This window comes from Microtus ochrogaster, unplaced genomic scaffold (assembly GCF_000317375.1).
Source record: "Microtus ochrogaster isolate Prairie Vole_2 unplaced genomic scaffold, MicOch1.0 UNK122, whole genome shotgun sequence".
In the NCBI taxonomy this organism is placed as follows: Eukaryota; Metazoa; Chordata; class Mammalia; order Rodentia; family Cricetidae; genus Microtus; species Microtus ochrogaster.
Genome location: NW_004949220.1, coordinates 24,372 through 41,885, shown reverse-complemented (window position 1 = coordinate 41,885; position 17,514 = coordinate 24,372). Strand labels below are relative to the sequence as shown.

Sequence of the window (17,514 nt, the reverse complement as noted above, 5' to 3'; positions counted from 1 at the left end):
TCTTCATTTTTTATGATTTCCAGTAAGGAAAGAAAGTAATGTATATATTTTAATTAAATGACATGTATAAAAACACAAAAATATTTCCCCTTAAAGGTGTTTATAAAATAATAGTGACTTTTATACATAGTATTGTGAAATAATTCCTTTGTATGCTGTAAAGATTTGTCAGTCAAATTGATTTAATAGAAATTGGCCAGTAGCCAAGCAGGAAGTATAGGCACAATGACCAAACTAATGCTGATTGGAAGGAGAAGGTCTGAGTCAGGATGCTGGACAGATACAGAGAACAATATGGGCATGCAGTACTGAGAAAAGGTACTGCTAGGTGACAGAGTATAAATAAGAAATATATGTTTACTTAAAATGTAAGAGCTAGTTAATAATAATAAGCCTGAATGATTGGCAGAGCATTTATAAGTAATATTAAACCTCCCTGTGGTTATTTGGGAAGTGGCTGCCAGGTATTTGAGACTGAACAGCTCCAAGACATGAAGTTTCTGCCAACAATTTGGCACACCATAAAATATTTAAAGATGCCTTCAGGATGTAGCAGGGGCAAGAACCATATAGAAAAGCAGATGTAGCAGGGGCAAAAACCATATAGAAAATCAGAGGTGTATAGTGGGTATGAAGCTGCCAGGAATCTTGTTCAAAAGCAGAATTCAAAATCTCAAAATAAATAGAATTTATGTATTGTTCAATCTATGTTAGAAGTCAGAGATTTAAAGAGGTCCACGAGTGTAGAAAATTTTATTCTACCATATAGCAGACCTTCAAAAATTTTGGTTGATCAAATGTGTCTGTCAAAACTGGTAAACAGACTGATTTGTAAATCTAATAAAAGTATAAATATTGTATACATTATTATTACTGTAATACTGAGAATAAAGAGTAGAGGAAAAAAGAGTATTGTACTCACAAAAAAAGTACTAAGAGAACCAGAAATGTTAATCACCCAGGGATGTCTTCTCAATGGAGGATAAAAATCAAATGGAAAGCTGAGAATGAAGGTTGTCAATGATCTGGTGATCTTTTGCTATCTGTAGGGACAGCCCTCCTGCTAATTCCCCAGAATGATTATCCTAGATTCTTCCCTCCCTAGACCATTACTGATCCTTAGGGGAGATGTTATTCTATAACTTGCTGACCTTTATGCTATTGAACAAAGACCACACTAGATTCCAGGCCTTTTAGCTATAGAGCTCATTCTCAAGGTCACATGTACTTTGTAAAGAAATTTCTATGCAGTCATACCTTAAGCTTTATTGTTCACCTTGATTAAACTGAGTGGACTGATTGTTGCCTGGAAACCTTTTCCCAAATTTATTGTGGTTTAAATATGCTGACAATGAACTTCCTGGCATAAGACTCCCCAGAGCCTGATCCAGGTTGGCAAAGTCAAACTGAACTGGGTTTCAGTCTCCTCTTTTCACAGCTCACTGCCTGCATTGACAACTGTAGAATTCATCTCAATAAGGAAAATTAGAATCTGCCTGTTCTGCAGCATTGTCAGCAGTTCATGAAGTCAGATTCTCAGTGAATACACAGCAGCTCTGGAAAGTTCTTCTCCATACGTGAACACCATTGCAGTCCCCAAAGTTTTTAGAAGGTAATTACTACCAAGTCATCTGTGTTGGTTCAAAGTTACCATGCTTTAAAATCACTATTATTATGTTTACTTATTAATGCAGATATAAACATTTTACTCTGACTGTATTAAAAATTTCATTTTTACTGTTTGTCTTTGATATAGTCTGAGTTCTTTCACTTGCTAGAAAGTAATGACAGTGGTGACATGTGGACATTAAGTGAACATGTGAACATCATTAAGTGGACCAATTCAGCAACATTTCACATCCTTCCTAACTGAAAGCTTACTTTCTTTATGGAGTGGTGGAGACTCACTAGTGCTACAAGTGAGTAGTAAGTATGACAACTTAAAACACTTGATAATTATTATCATTTTCTCTGTGTCAGAACAGCACCATAGAAGTCAATGGTTTAAAACTAATTTCCTGGCTTAGGCATGCTTCCATACAAGGAAGGTAGCACTATCACCTTTGGGGATTTGGGATGTAACTGTGTTTGATGGAATAACATCCTTCCTTTGACAGAAGTACATTTAGTATCATTACTGATTATCTAAGAATGTATATGGTCAGAATGATCATTGTTGCCTTAAAGGAATAAGTTAATATATATATATAATGTTATTTATAATTTATAATTATATATAAATTAATTTTGAAGAATTAATATAAATTTATAAAAGAAATTAGAAATTACAAGTATGATACTATTATTTTTACACTGTAGGTAATTTTCATTACATTTATATCTGCTAGTCAACCTAGAAAAAAATTTCCTACCATTTATTTCATACATTGGTTCTGTAGAACAAATGCATTTGACGATCCCATAATTCCTCCCAAGGAGCCTAAGAAATACAGTAATTTCTAAAGCAGACTGGGGTTTAAAAAGATTAATGTACAACATTATTCTGACTATTTATACATTTCTTTGAAGTTAGCATTATAGTCTTTAAGGGTCTGCAGCAAAGGCTATTGTTTGATGGAAGTTTATTCAATCAGTTAATATTTGGTATGTCCCTCCACCCCCATATGTACCAGGCACTAAGCTACAAATTCTCTGATCACATGAGAATGAATACTTGCCTCTCTCGGTTTAGAATCCTGGAAATAATTATGGAACTAAAGGAGGCAGATGTGAAATAAGTTCACTAGTATGTTGTGTGGCAAGGAAAGTCTGGATTAGTTACTAAAATGAGACTGTTGGATTCACAAGAGGAATAGGCTGCTGTAAGGTAAAGGAAGACAATATTAGCAGAAAAAAATTGCATTATTGTTTGCTCAATTGTTTTTCTGCAGGACACCTACAGTTGCCTGGCAATCATTGCTCTCTATGAGTAGTTGGGTGTGGTGGTACACAACTTTAATCCCAACACTTGGGAAGCAGGTAGACCTCTGTGAATTCAAGGTGTGGTGGCGGACACCTTTAATCCCAATGCCTGGGAGGCAGAGGCAGGCAGATCTCTGTGAGTTTATGTTGTGGTAGCACACACCTTTAATCCCAGCACTGAGGAGGCAGAGACAGGAGGATCTCTGTGAGTTCAAAGACAGCCTGAAACAGAGGGAGTTCCAAGACAGCTAAAGATATACAGAGAACCTGTCTCAAAAAGTAAAAGTAAAAATAAAAGAAATAGAAGTTAAAGTAAAGCCACATAAAGATGGAAAATACACAGAGTATCTGGATACTGTATGTTATTATGTTCTCTTTGAATTGTTTGAATGCTGAAGAAGGAGCAACAGCTGCTAAAAGATATTTGTTTCTAAATGCTGCTAAATTAATCCAAGATAGGTATTTTGAAAATCATTGACTTCAAAATTGAAGTCAAAAGGTATGTTACTTTGGAGAAGAGATTTTGCTTTTGTTTCCACAGGAAATGGGAGGCTGTGGATTCATTTTGAGTTAAGAAAAATCAGGTTTGATCAAGAAAGACCACCTGAGAAATCTCCGGTAGGAACAGATGGCCCGCATGTCTGAGTTCTACATCCAGAACAGATTAAAGAGTGCTGCCTGAGATGATCAAGACTAACAGGATACTCCAGTCAGGACTTGATCATAATTCTAAATTTTCTTTAGGTCTCCATAAGATTATCAGCACCTCCAACCAGCAGGAAGTAGCCTGGATACTCAACCTACATTCCTAAAATATCAACTATGGATATTTTTCTTTGTTAAAAAGAGAGAGAGAAAGAGAGAGAGAAAGAGAGAGAGAGAGAGAGAGAGAGAGAGAGAGAGAGAGAGAGAGAAAGTGGTGTGGGACCATTCTGTATTCTGTCAATTATGTTTTAAATAAATGCTGATTGGCCAGTAGCCAGGCAGAAAGTATAGGTGGGACAACCAGACAGGAAGTAGAGGTGGAACAATGAGAACAGGAGTATTCTGGGAAGGAAGAAGCCCATTGCTCCCCAATCCTGTCCAGACACTGAAGAAGCAGGATGTGACCTACCCCGCTGAAAAAGGTACTGAGCTATGTAGCTAACATAGATAAGAATAATGGGTTAATATAAGTGATAAGAGCTAATAAGAAGCCCTAGCTAATGGGCCAATCAGATTATCAATATAGACTCTTTGTGTGAATTTCTTTGGGACATACTGGCTGTGGGAACTGGGCAGAACAGAAACCCCAACAAGCAGGCTTTCATGTTACATATTACTAGCACGTTAAAGGAAAAAGGCTTTCCTTTTTTTTTCTTCCTTTCTTCCTCCCTTTGTTCTTCTCTTTCTTGAAAACGGATTCTTCTCTAATCAAACAGATTACAGTTCTCATTCCCCTACTCCTTTTAGCTCCTTCCCATCTCCCCTATCCCTCAGATCCACTCCCCTCCTTCTCCCATCAGAAAGGAGCAGGCCTCCAAGGGACAACCAAATACAACAAAACAAAATACAGTAAGATGAGGCAAAAAAAAAAAAACAACTCTCACCCAAAATCTAGACAAGGCAACCTAACAGGACGAAAGGAGTCCCAAAATCAGGTGAAAAAGTCAGAGTTACAGAGCTCCCACAGGTGGAAATCCCACAAAAACACCAAGCTAACAACCATAACAGAAGCAAGGGACCTGGTGCAGACCCATGTAGGCCCTGTGCCTGCCCCCTTAGTTTATGTGAGCCCATATGTGCCCTGCTTATTTAATTCAGTGGCCTGTTCTTCTGGTGTCTTCCATCTCCTCAGACTGTTACAGTCCTTCTGCCCACCCTCCGTGTTATTCCCTGAGATCCTAAAGGAGCAACCCAATAGAGACCTCAAATTTAGGCTCTTTACATAATGTCTGGCTGTGGGTCTCTGTATCAACTCCTATCTACTGCCTGAGGAGGTCTTTCTGATGAAGAATTCACCAGAAGGTACCAATCTAGAGTATAGCAGAATATTATTAGAAATCATTTTCTTGATTTTTTTCTAGATCAGTCTTGTTTGGTTCTACCCTATACCTTTGGGCTCTCCAGTCTCTGGTTCCTGGCTATCTGAGCAGTGTCAGCATGGACTTCCTCTCTTGGAGTAGGCTTCAAGTTAAATTAGACATTGGTTGGTCACTCCAACAGATTCTATACCACTATTCCCCCAGCACAGATGAACAGGCAGGATAGATTATTGGTCAAAGATTTTGTTGGTTCATTTCCATTTTTGTCTTTAGGTAGCCTGCAGAGTACTTATCTGCAACAGAGACACTGGAATGTAGGGGTGATGTCTCCGTGAAGGCACTGCTCAACCTTTCCATGTTCACTGAACTGTGTGGATGTTGTCCTCAGCAATGGAGACTTGCTGTCAGTTTACAGAAAGCAAACCTCTGTCCTAGCATCAGCCTGGATTGTCTGGGGATCTCCATGGGACCCCTGAATTTAATTTAACCCTTCCTATCACTGGAAGTCTTGCTTGGCAATGAGATGGCCAGTTGAGACTCTGGATCCCCTATTATTAGGAGTCATCAATAACATCACTCTCACAAATTCTAGAACATTCCCATTCTACTAGGTTTCCATAATGCCTCCCAAATGCCCCTCTCTTCCAGCCATCTCTCCCCTCATTCTCTACTTCCATCCCATCTCCCCTGGCACCTGATCCCTCCCCATATATATGTAATATATTACTTGATCTTTTTTCTTTGTAGCTTTTAATAACCTTTCATTGTTCTGTATGTTTCTTGTTTCATTATGCATCCAGGGAACTCTCTTTTCTGGTTCAATCTATTTGGTGTTCTCTTTGCTTATTGTGCCTTAATAGGCATATCCTTCTTTAGGTTAGGAGAATTTTCTTGTATGATTTTGTTGAAAATTTTTTCTGGGACTTTGAGGTAGGAATCTTCTCCTTTTTCTTCCTATTATTCTTACCTTTGGTCTTTTTGAGGCATCCAAGATTTCCTGGAAGATTTTCATTGGGAATTTTTTTAGTTTTAACATTTTCTTTGAATGTTGTATCCAGTTTTTTCATTGTATCTTCAATGCCTTAGATTATCTCTTCTATCTCTTGTATTCTATGGTGAAGCTTGTTTTCTGCAGTTCCTGTTTGCATTCCTAAATTTTTCATTTCCAGAACTCCCTCAGTTTGTGTTTTTATTATTGCTTCCATTTCCATCTTCAGGTCTTGAATAGTTTTTTTTTTTTGTTTGTGTTTTCTTGGCTTTCTTTACAGGATTCATTCATTTATTTCCTTTTCAAGAAACTCTATCATCTTCCTATAGTTTGTTTTAAGGCCCTTTTCTTATGCTTCAGTTATGTTGGAATATTCAGGGCCTACAGCTGGGTTGTAGTGGAGACATATTATCCTGGCTGCTACTGGTTGTGTTCTTATGCTGGCATCTAGGCATCTGGGTTTGGAGTAATTAGAGGTCTAGGTGCAGAGTTCTGTTTTTGTTGGGCCGGTATTTTGTTCCTTGGCTTCTGTTTTTTTCTCTGGCTTTTCAGAGAGTATGATGTCTGTGTGTGGTCTTTCTTACTTGCCTGCTCTGCTGGTTTTGGAGGCTGGGATAAAGTGATGAGCTTGGGGAAGGAGATCAGGAGTGGAAGGTCCATGGGACCCCTAGGAGTTGTGGACAGGGTGGAAAAGAGGCCACAGATGGTAATCTCTTAAAGATCTAGAAAGGATCCTGAGGGACTGGGAGAAGAAAGACAGTGGGGAAGATCCACAAGGTGCAAACCTAGCTTTCTGGCAGTCTTGGCCTGTGTGTGGGTGAGTAGGAGGGAGTCTGCCTGAGTTTGGGGATGGAATACAGCAATAGGGTGGGGAAAGGAGACAGGAAGGGATGGTATGTGGGATCCACAAGGGGTATGGAAGGGGTGGGGGAGGGGAGGTCATAGCGGGTGTTCTGTTGAACTGCTAGGGAGGAGCCTAAGCGCTTGAGTCTTGGAGACAGAATATTTCCTCTTTCATATGGCAGAATTGCCTCTATTCAGCTGTTTAGGAAGATTTGTTTGAAATGCCTTTCAACATCAGTGCAGACATGGTTTAAATGCCACACTTCAGTCTTCCTGACAGTAAATAAGAATGGAAGAATACTAATTGGAACAAAGCTGAGACTTTCTATTTCCCTTACAGGGTTGTCTTTCTGAATCACGTGAGTTTCTTATTAAATAAAAGACAGTGAAATAAATTGCTTTTGTCTCTTGAAGATTTTTTCTTTAAAAAAAAACAATTTTGAACTTTCCTTCTTTTTGAGTATTCATATTGGATGAGCATATTAGATAAAATGACCAGAAAGGAACAGTAAATGTATTTGTTAAAACAACTGATTGTTACTATGGTAACATTGAATTTGTTTGACATTTAGTGTTTCCATTGTTCTCTGTTGCTATAGTAATGAAATCTTGAATTCTGACACCATTCCAAATTCTATTAAAATAAAGTCCTTATCATTCCCCAGCAGAATGCAGGGCTGGAGTTGTCAGTGCCCATGATATTTGGGAGAGCTGTCTAGTACAAAAGTGTAGACTATGACACATACTTGCTATACTTTAATTTAAGTATGTGCTTAAAAAGTAAAAAGATGCTTTCCAGCTTGGACCAGGCAGAATGGCTCCTTCAAAGAAGGGTGGTGAGAAGAAGGGTCATTCTGCCATCAACGAGGTGGTGACCCAAGAAAACACCATCAACATTCACAAGCGCATCCATGGTTTGCCCCTACGGCACTCAAAGTGCATCCAGAAGCATGCCCCTAGGGCTCTCAAAGAAATCTGGAAATTTTCCATGAAGTAGATGCGGACTCCAGATGTGCAGATTGATACCAGGCTCAACAAAGCCCTCTGGGCCAAAGGACTAAGGAATGTTCCATACCGTATCCAGGTATGTTTGTCCAGAAAATGTAATGAGGATGAGGACTCACCAAACAAGCTCTAAACATTGGTAACTTACGTGTCTGTTACCACATTCAAAAGTCTACAGACAGCCAATGTGGATAAGAACTAACCTACTGAATCTCAAATAAAGTTGGAGAACTGCCTTCAAAAAAAGTTAAAAGATTTTTAAAAATTTATAAAGTTGAATAAAAGAATTTTTATCATAAAATAGCTTTCTCTTTAAATAAACATGAAATACTTTAAATTTTTAACTTAAAATAATCAAAATTTGACATTTATTATTAATAAACACACCACAGAAAAATCTCTTTGCTTTTGTTCTGGGGAAAAAACTGTTTCATTTGGGGGTTACACACCAGCCCCTGGCATGTCAGGAGCCATTTCCCCCCAAAAATATTACAGGGACCATTGTCCTGGGGAGTTTGCGGAGAGCCCCACACCCCAACGGTATTTAGAACTGTTTTGTTGGCAGAGCCTACCCCACACCCAACTATCTTGAGAGCTATCTGTTAGCGGAACCCACTCCACATTCCAATTATCTAGATAACTAGGTGTGTCAACTCATGGCTTCCTGACCGAGGAATCGTGACCTGACCGATCATAACCTCCTGGCCTACCACCTCGTGACTGGCTCAAACCATCGCTGCAAGATTCCTTCCTGCCCATGCCCCTGCCCCCATCCCAACCCAAATTCCTCATCCAGGGGCTATATAAGCTGCAACCATGACACTAATAAACGGAGGCTTTGACACACCTTGCTTGGCCTTCTTCCTCTCTCCCTCCCATGTCTTTTCAGATAGTACCTCTCCGGGATCCTAGAATAACTGACCTGCCAGGGGGGTTACAACCTCTAGACTAACTGACCTGCCAGGGTAGTCTACAGTGGTACCCGAACCAGCAACTCGGAGCACGGCTAACTATGGGACGACGATGCGCAGTCCCTTGACGACAACAAGAAGAAAAGAAAAGGTTCTGTGGCTGTAGGACTCGGACAGGTCTTCAGGACAAGGTAGGTGCAGGATTACTGTTGTCCAATAAGACATGGGACAATCACTTTCAAAGGAAGAGAAATTCATACAGGAATTTAAGTAATCACTCAAGGTGAGAGGAGTAAGTGTCAAAAAAAAGAGATTTAGTTAAATTCTTCTGTTTTATAGATGAAATATGCCCCTGGTTAGTTTTAACTGGCCCAGAAATACACCCTAACATTTGGGACAGTGTGGGTAAAAGTCTTAGTAAAATGATTAAAGCAGGTGATTCTGTGCCAGAAGTTGTTTTTACTTACTGGTCCCTAATCAGGGACATCATAAATAGTCCAGAAAATGAAGGGGATGGTTCCTGTCTCCTGTCAATAGTTATTGAATTCTTAGAGGCATCCCACCCACCATCTCGTAAAGACAACGAGAAGGGATGTCCTTCCCCGTGTCCTTCAGTTATTATTAGTATCCCTGAGGACCCCTCCTCAGGACCTATTAATTCTACAGCAGCTCCCCAAGAGGAAACCGTGCCTGCTGGAGATAAGAGTCAAAAATCGTCTAAAGGCATTTATCCATTGCTGGCCACTTTTAAAAATGAAACCAAACCCAGCCAGCATGACTCGGATCAATGGATTCGAAGTCCGAAGGAGCCTTTGGATTCAGAGTCCGAAAATGAGTTAGAAGCAGCTAGATATAAGGAAGAAGAGATAGGGTTCCCTGCGTCTTCCTTAGTCAGCCAAAAAGGACTCCGCAGCCTCCGCCATATGCTCTGACCATTCCCAATAGCATGCCTTTACCCATTCCTTTGGTTCAGGAATACAAAAGCTGCCCTTAAGGCACAAATAGGAGGTCTCAAGCAAGTGCTTACATTACAGCATGAACTCTCAGACCTTTCCTCTCAGATTCAGGACTTACAATTCACTATGGGAAAAGGCATGATTTTAGACAAACGGGAAAACTCTAGACTTAATCATAAAATGACCTATCCAGTTATGACTCGGTCACGAGCTAAAAAAGCAGAAGCTGCTGAGCTCCACCCTGATACCACAGAAGACCAGGAGAATTATGATCAAAATCAGGTGGCCTCTGAGTCTGAGGAGGAGCCTGAACAAAGTGAAGGTGAAACCTTTCAGCCCAAATATAAAAAATTAAAAATTGAACATATTAAAGACCTTCACTCAGCTGTTAAAAACTATGGAATACATGCACCTTTTACTCTTTCCATATTGGAGGGATTAGCAGGGGACGGATTTATGTTGCCCATAGAATGGGGCAGGGTGGTTCAGTCAGTGCTAACTAGAGGACAATATCTGACCTGGAAGACTGAGTTTCTTGATAGGGCTGAGGCCTTTGCTAATAACAATAGAAAAAACCCACTAAGTCAGACTGCCTCCTGGACAGCTGATAAAATCGTGGCCAGGGTAAATTTGCAGATGAAGAGAGACAAAGGGGATTGTCACGGGGAATACTTTCCCAGATGGCACAGGCAGCCCTGGCAGCCTGGAGGGCAGTTCCCTCCACTGGCGGCACTACCACCCCACTCACTAAGATCATTCACGGGCCTCAGGAGCCATATGCCCAGTTCATGGGTCGGCTCCAAGAAACAGCAGAAAGGATCTTGGGGCCCGAGGAAATGAAAAGGACTTTGGTCAAACAACTAGCCTTCGAAAATGCAAATACTGCATGCAAAGCTGCATTAAGGGGAAAAATGAGGGACATTGATGTTTCTGGTATGATTAAAGTGTGTAATGAAGTAGATAATTTTGGCCATCAGCTATCAAAGTCAATCAGCCTGGCCATTGGTGCAGTATTTCAGGGACAAAGGGGATACTCTCGCCCCCAATGGAAGACATGTTTTATCTGTGGTCAATTGGGACATTTTTCAAGGGAATGCCCCTCTCGACAAATGGTTGGGAATAATCAAAACGGTCCTGGGAATAGAAGGGGTGGTCCCCCGGGACCCTGCCCCTGATGCAGGCGGGGCATACATTGGGCAAGTGAGTGCAAATCCAAGGCTGGTATATTGGGCAACCTCCTAACCCCTGCCTCCACTACTGAGGTTCAGGGAAACGGGGCCCCTTACTCACCAACTTTGTACCAGCCAGCTCAAACCCCGATACCCAATATAAGGGAGATGACCCAACGTCAAGACCCCTTTTCAGGGCCACCCCAGGGAGCACAGGATTGGACTTGTGTCCCTCCTCCACCCGGATTATAACCCCCGAGGATGGGACCACAATTATAGAGACCGGTCTATATGGCCCTCCTCCTCCTGGCATGTTTTATCTCATTATAGGGCAAGCTTCATGCTCTCTAAAGGGGTTTTCTGTTATTCCCTCTATAGTTGATGCTGATTATGAAGGAGAAATTAAATTACTTGCCACTGCTACTGAGGGCCCCTTAACTCTTAGAGCTGGACATCGCATAGCACAAGCAACGGCAGGGCTTGTTTTGACGTTGGGTCATCTCCCTTATATTGGGTGTCATGGTTCGAGCTGGCTGGTACAAAGTTGGTGAGTAAGGGGCCCCGTTTCCCTGAACCTCAGTAGTGGAGGCAGGGGTTAGGGGGTTGCCCAATATACCAGCCTTGGATTTGAGTTCTCTGTTCCAATTATCAATCATGCTGGCCAAAATCCAAGGTTTCAATGGTGAGTCCTGCCCCAGGGCATGGCTAACTCTCAGCGTTTTGTAGCTCAATCTGTGAAACCCATAAGATTGCTATATCCCACTGCTTATGTTCTTCATTATACGGATGATGTATTGATAGCTGCTGATAAGATTGAGCTAGTAAATCAAATAGCTCAGGATTTAGTTTTAGCCTTACAAGATAGAGATTTTATTATACCTCCAGAGAAAATTCAAACTTGTTATCCCTTTTTATTTCTGGGATTTCAATTGGACCCAACCTTGATTCATACACAAAAGATTCATATTAAAAGAACCAAATTAATTGTTTAAATGATTTTCAAAAACTCTTGGGCGATATTAATTGGCTACGCCCTTATCTCCGACTTACAACAGGAGATTTAAAACCATTGTTTAACATATTACAAGGGGACCCCGATCCCAGCTCTCCCAGGAGTCTCACACCAGAGGCAGAAGCTTCACTTGTAAAAGTAGAGGAAGCTATATCTCTGCAAGGCATAGGATACTTTGATCCCACAAAAATTCTTTATTTGTTGGTATTCACCACTGACTATATGCCTTCTGGACTTCTGTGGCAAGAAGAGCAACCACTTCTATGGGTTCACGCACCTGCTACCTCACCCAAAGTCTTGCCCCCCTATCCCTTCTTGGTAAATCAAATCCTGTTTTCAGGAATTAAGACTGCAGTTCACTATTTTGGTCGCGACCCTGACATTATTGTCACACCATATTCAGGACAACAAATTGCCTGGCTACAGCAGAGGCATGATGAATGGGCTGTGTTACTTGCTGGATTCCACTGAAAGCTTGATACTCACATGCCAGGGAACAAGCTTATCCAATTTCTTAATATCACATCTTTTACATTTTTAAAGAACACATGCCTGCGGCCCATCCCAAATGCCTTCCTTGTTTTTATAGATGATTCGAAAAATGGAAAAGCCTCATATTTTATTAATGATAAGGCCTACTCTATTGATACCCCATATAGATCTGCCCAGATGGTAGAATTGTATGCAGCATTCACCATATTCCAATTGATCCGCCACCAAGAATTTAATTTGTTCTCTGATAGCCAATATGTTCGAAATGGTCCCTACCATTCAGCCTTCAACACCTACATTTCAATTGTTTTCCAAAATTCAAAGATTAATTAGAGACCACTCATATTTATTTTTTGTGGGCCATATTCGAGCACATTCGGGTTTGCCTGGACCTTTGACACGGGGAAATGAATTGGCAGACAAGAGCACTCATTTAGTAGCCTCGGTCTCTGTACAGGATCTCGTGCAGGAGGCTCAGGCTGCTCACTTGCTTCATCATCTTAATGCCTCAATCTTGCATCTTAGATTTGGTGTAACTAGAGAACAAGCCAGACAAATTGTTAAAATCTGCAAGAATTGTGTGACCCTTTTGCCTGAACCCCATTGGGGAGTCAATCCTCAGGGCCTGATCCCAGGAGAACTATGGCAAATGGATGTTACTCATATCCCTTCCTTTGGTAAACTTAAATATGTTCATGTTACTATTGATACTTATAGTGGCTTCCTGTATGTGTCCGCTCAGACAGGGGAAGCCACTAAACAGGTTATTACCCATTTATTTCTTACATTTTCTGCAATGGGACAACCCAAAATACTTAAGACTGACAATGGACCTGGTTATACTAGCCAGAAATTTAAACAATTCTGTGCCCAGTTAAATATAAAACATTGTACTTGTATTCCCTACAATCCACAAGGCCAGGGCATTGTTGAACATGCCAATCAGACACTTAAGCATACCATCTCTAAATTAATGGCACAAAAGACCCTTTACCCCATATAAGTAATGCTAAGATAATCTTGGCCCATGCTCTCTTTGTGCTCAATTTCCTAACATTGGACAATCAGGGGAGGTCTGCTGCGGACAGACTGTGGCACCCCTCTACCCAATATATCTATGCACAAGCCCTTTGGAAGGACTCCTTGTCGGGTGCCTGGGCTGGCCCCAACCCTGTGCTTCTTTGGGGAAAAGGCCATGCATGTATTTATGATACCAAGGCTCAAAATGCCAGATGGCTCCCTGAGTGTCTGATAAAATTGTATAATCCAACCAGGGAAAATAAACCCTGAGAAAATTTCCCTTCTTGTGTTTTCTTTCAGATGCTGACAAAAATCTTGACACTACCTTGGCTATGGGTCCTTCTAATTTGGGCCCTCCATATCAGAGGAGCAACACCCCCGTAACAATTTTTCAATTTTACCTGGCAAGTCATAAATGAAGCAGGTGACATCGCTAACTCCTCCTCCACTATAGCCACAACTCCTGATTGGGGCCCTTTAGAGGTAGATCTCTACAAATTGGTTCTGGGAGGCCATTCAGATTGGGGAGTGCACGATAAGTTTCTCCCTTTAACACAGGCTCCAGAAAATACATACGATTTCAAGAAGCAGCCTGGCTATACCACTAGATTTAGCAGGCACTTCCTCGCTTTCACACCAATATATGTTTGCCCCGGAGCATTCCACAGAGATCGCTCCCTGGCCTCCAAATGTGGATTTAGTCCTGATTATTTCTGTGCCTCATGGGGCTGTGAAACTACTGGGGATACATATTGGAATCTCTCTTCTTCCTGGGATTATATTCAAGTTAAGAGAAAAGGCCCAAAGCAAAGCTTAGCTGCTCGATGTGTGCCTAATAGCTGGTGTAACCTCTTAGTAATCTCCTTTACAGAAGCAGGAAAAAAATTTGATTGGGTCAGTTCTAGAGGAATAGAATGGGGGCTCAGTCTCCATAAGAGCGGAAGAGACTTCGGGGTGACTTTTAAAATAAAGTTACTAAAAACAGTCCCCCAATCCACGGTTACCATGGTAGGCCCAATAAGGCATTACATTTTCTGATCAGTAAGCAACTTAGTCGTCCTTCAACTCACAAACAAACCCCTACCAATAGTTCCTCTGTAATGGCCCCTCCCTTTCAACCCACCTTGCCCCAAGGACTTCCCTCTTTGGCTGATCTTATTCTATCTATGGTCAATGCTTCTATAGTTTCTTTACATGCTATTAATAATTCCCTATATAAGGAATGCTGGGTTTGCTTTTCACCAAAGCCCCCCTTTTATGAAGGTGTGGCTGCTTTTGGCTCCCCCAATTTAACTAATGATACAAAGCACTTAAGGTGGCATCCTGTTGATGGTGAAGGTCTTACGATAAGCCAGGTCTCTGGCATAGGGCTATGCCTTAGGGGACCAGCCTTGTGCTTCCCTCAACCATTGCAGTATACCTGCAATCAGACATTTATTGTTAATATTTCTTTTTCTTATATTTCTGCACCTGAAGGATTCTATTTTGCCTGTGCCTTAGGCCTCACCACTTATATAGTTATCAATAACATTTTGATCAATGAAAATTATTCTGTGCTTGTGAGCCAGGGCGGTCTACACTGGCGTCCATTTTTGGAATGTTGAGCAGAAAGCTCCATTTCAAAGCTCCCTCCTCTAGGAGTTGCTTCAGTCCAAATACTGAAAGGCCCTTGTTTTCAAGGGCAGTGGGAGAGATTCCCCCAGACTCAATAATCCAGGCCAACAGATGCAATCAGCAAGAGGTGTCTTTATTGATCACACAGGTGCCTGTGGGTGCAACAGCAGCATATGCCAACTGAGCACCCCGGGCAAATTCAAACAGCCATATTTATAGGGAAAAATGATTACATAAGAGGGTAGTATAGTACAAGCATTTCAGTGGCTCTCAAATTGGCCAGCTTATCTCATCCTGGGGATGGCCCCATGTCTATTCTCGAATTTCCCCGAAAAACCATAAAGCTAGATAAAGTACTCTGCAGCAGGATGACAGTTTCAATAGAATGTCTTGGGGGTGGAGTATTCCCTCACCTTAGCCCCGAAAAACCACAAAGCTAGATAGAGCATTCTGCAAGCTAACAGTTTAGATAGAATGCTTTGGGGGGTGGAGTATTTCCTCTTCTCAGCCTAGTCAGTGAGTCTGCAACCCATAGATATCCAGTTCTAGCATCAGCTGAGGGGGGGCAGCTAAATTTCAGCAGAGTTTAACATAGTACATGGGCACGGGGGTCTTTCAAGTAAGGGAGGGTCTTTCAATACCACCTTTGATAAAGCGCACCAAACAGTGACCCCTCCACAGGGAGGGTCAAGAGCACTCCCACAGGCTATTTAAACTGCCCCTCTTTACCTCTCCGTGTTTCCCCCTGGCCACCCTTTAAACCTGAGTATCTTTTAATTTGGTCTGATTGGGATTATTTGTGTTGGTGGAGAGGTAGGTCATTTTTAAAAAGTACTTAACAAAAACAATAATAAAATCAGAGTCACAAAATATTAGTAAAAAAGTTACTTGAGGTTTTGAGGGATTTTGGTGTTTAAGAAAATATTACATGGCCTACTTATCTATCTTCAAATTTCTGGCTGGAAACCAGAATACTTTTAAATCTAGTAAATTATTATCTATATGCAGACTTTGATTGTACATGTTCTAATAATGTAGAAAAGTAGGTAACGTTTAGAAACTAAAGTGATGGAGAGGGCAGTGTAGAATGTAATTCACACAAAAATGAAGACATTAAAAAGAAATGGCTAGAGATAAATTTCTGATTGGGAATGAGAGATATTAAGAAAATGAGAAAGGAGTCTATTTTGCTGAGGTTTTGTCTTTTGGAAGTCGTGAGATAAATCAAATGATTCCATAAATAACAGCACACTAATTGAAGTAAGAGAATATGACTTTAGGGAGAGAGCAGAATAGAGTGGAGAAAACTGTCTGCTACTGGAGACATGATGGAGTCACAAGTTGATCAGTAATAGACAAGATGAAAGTCACCATTAATGATAATGCCCTGAGAATAGATATAAAAGGACTATATGCTAAAGTGTGCTGATAAAATCATCTTCTATTTTATCTTTTTATGAGCTCAGATTTTTTTTCAGAACTAAATATCAGGATCCCCCATTCTTGACTTTGATAGCTGCAATTTAAATTTCAGAGATCTACCTACTTCTGCTTCCCAAGTGCTGTGATTAAAGGTATGTTCCACCACCACCTGGCTCTGCTGCCTTTGGTAATGATGTAAAGATGTTAATAAACATTTGCTTATTCTGCATCTCTTTAATTATGTAAAGGTGTTGCTGTTTTACCTGATTGGTCTAATAAAAAACTGAACAGCCAATAGCTAGGAAGGAGGTGGACAGGTGGGGCTGACAGACAGAAAGATTAAATAGGAGGAGAAATCTAGGATAGAGAAGAATGAGAGGAAGAAGAAGAATGAGGGAGAAAGAGAAGGAGACACCTAGGGTCAGCCAGCAGACACAGAGTAGGACATACAGAAAAAATGCTAAAATTTTCTGAAGCAAAATGTAGATGAAGAGTAACAGGTTAATTTAAGTAAAAAAAAAGCTAGCCAAAAATAGTGTACACAAAGGCTGAGCATTTATAACTAATAATAAGTTTCCATGTCATGATCTAGGAGCTGGTCGGTGACCCAAAAGAAAAAGCCTGCTACATATATGCATACACAAACACACATACACATATGTGTGTCAAGCAGTAGATATGTAATACTACATATATATATATATATATATATATATATATATATATATGTGTGTGTGTGTGTGTGTGTGTGTGTGTGTGTGTGTGTGTAATGAGTCAAGCAGTAGAAAGATGTTTTTCAGGTGCTTGAGGGAATAGATTAAAAAATACTTTGTATTTATTAGTGAATCACACTCAGTGCTTTTCTCCCCACTTTTTTCTGTGTCTCTTAGCTATCTTTCTACAGAAAAAAAAATACATTTCGGCACATTGCTTCTATAGCTGAAAAAATAAACAAAATCTTGTGAGCAATCATGTCTTTTACCCTTAAGAACAGCAAAAATGTAAGTCGTCAAAGGCAAGCTTTCTAGGCAAATTCTGGACCTTGCTGACTCCTGTATTTTGTGTGTTGATCATAGTCATTTCCACTGCCTACAAACAAAGAACTCAGGTAAAATACAAATTAATAACTTAACTTA

The 17,514-nt window shown here is 40.6% G+C and overlaps 1 long non-coding RNA gene and 1 pseudogene across 1 annotated transcript; both read left to right on the top strand.

Annotated features, from left to right (window-relative positions):
- Positions 1 to 456: 456 nt before the first annotated feature.
- Positions 457 to 14,842, top strand: LOC113455797. The gene is made up of 4 exons (XR_003376759.1): positions 457 to 1,612; positions 1,757 to 1,919; positions 8,672 to 8,884; positions 13,643 to 14,842. It is a non-coding gene; the product is annotated as an uncharacterized LOC113455797 (long non-coding RNA).
- Positions 7,562 to 8,012, top strand: LOC101994770 (annotated as a pseudogene).
- Positions 14,843 to 17,514: the final 2,672 nt, after the last annotated feature.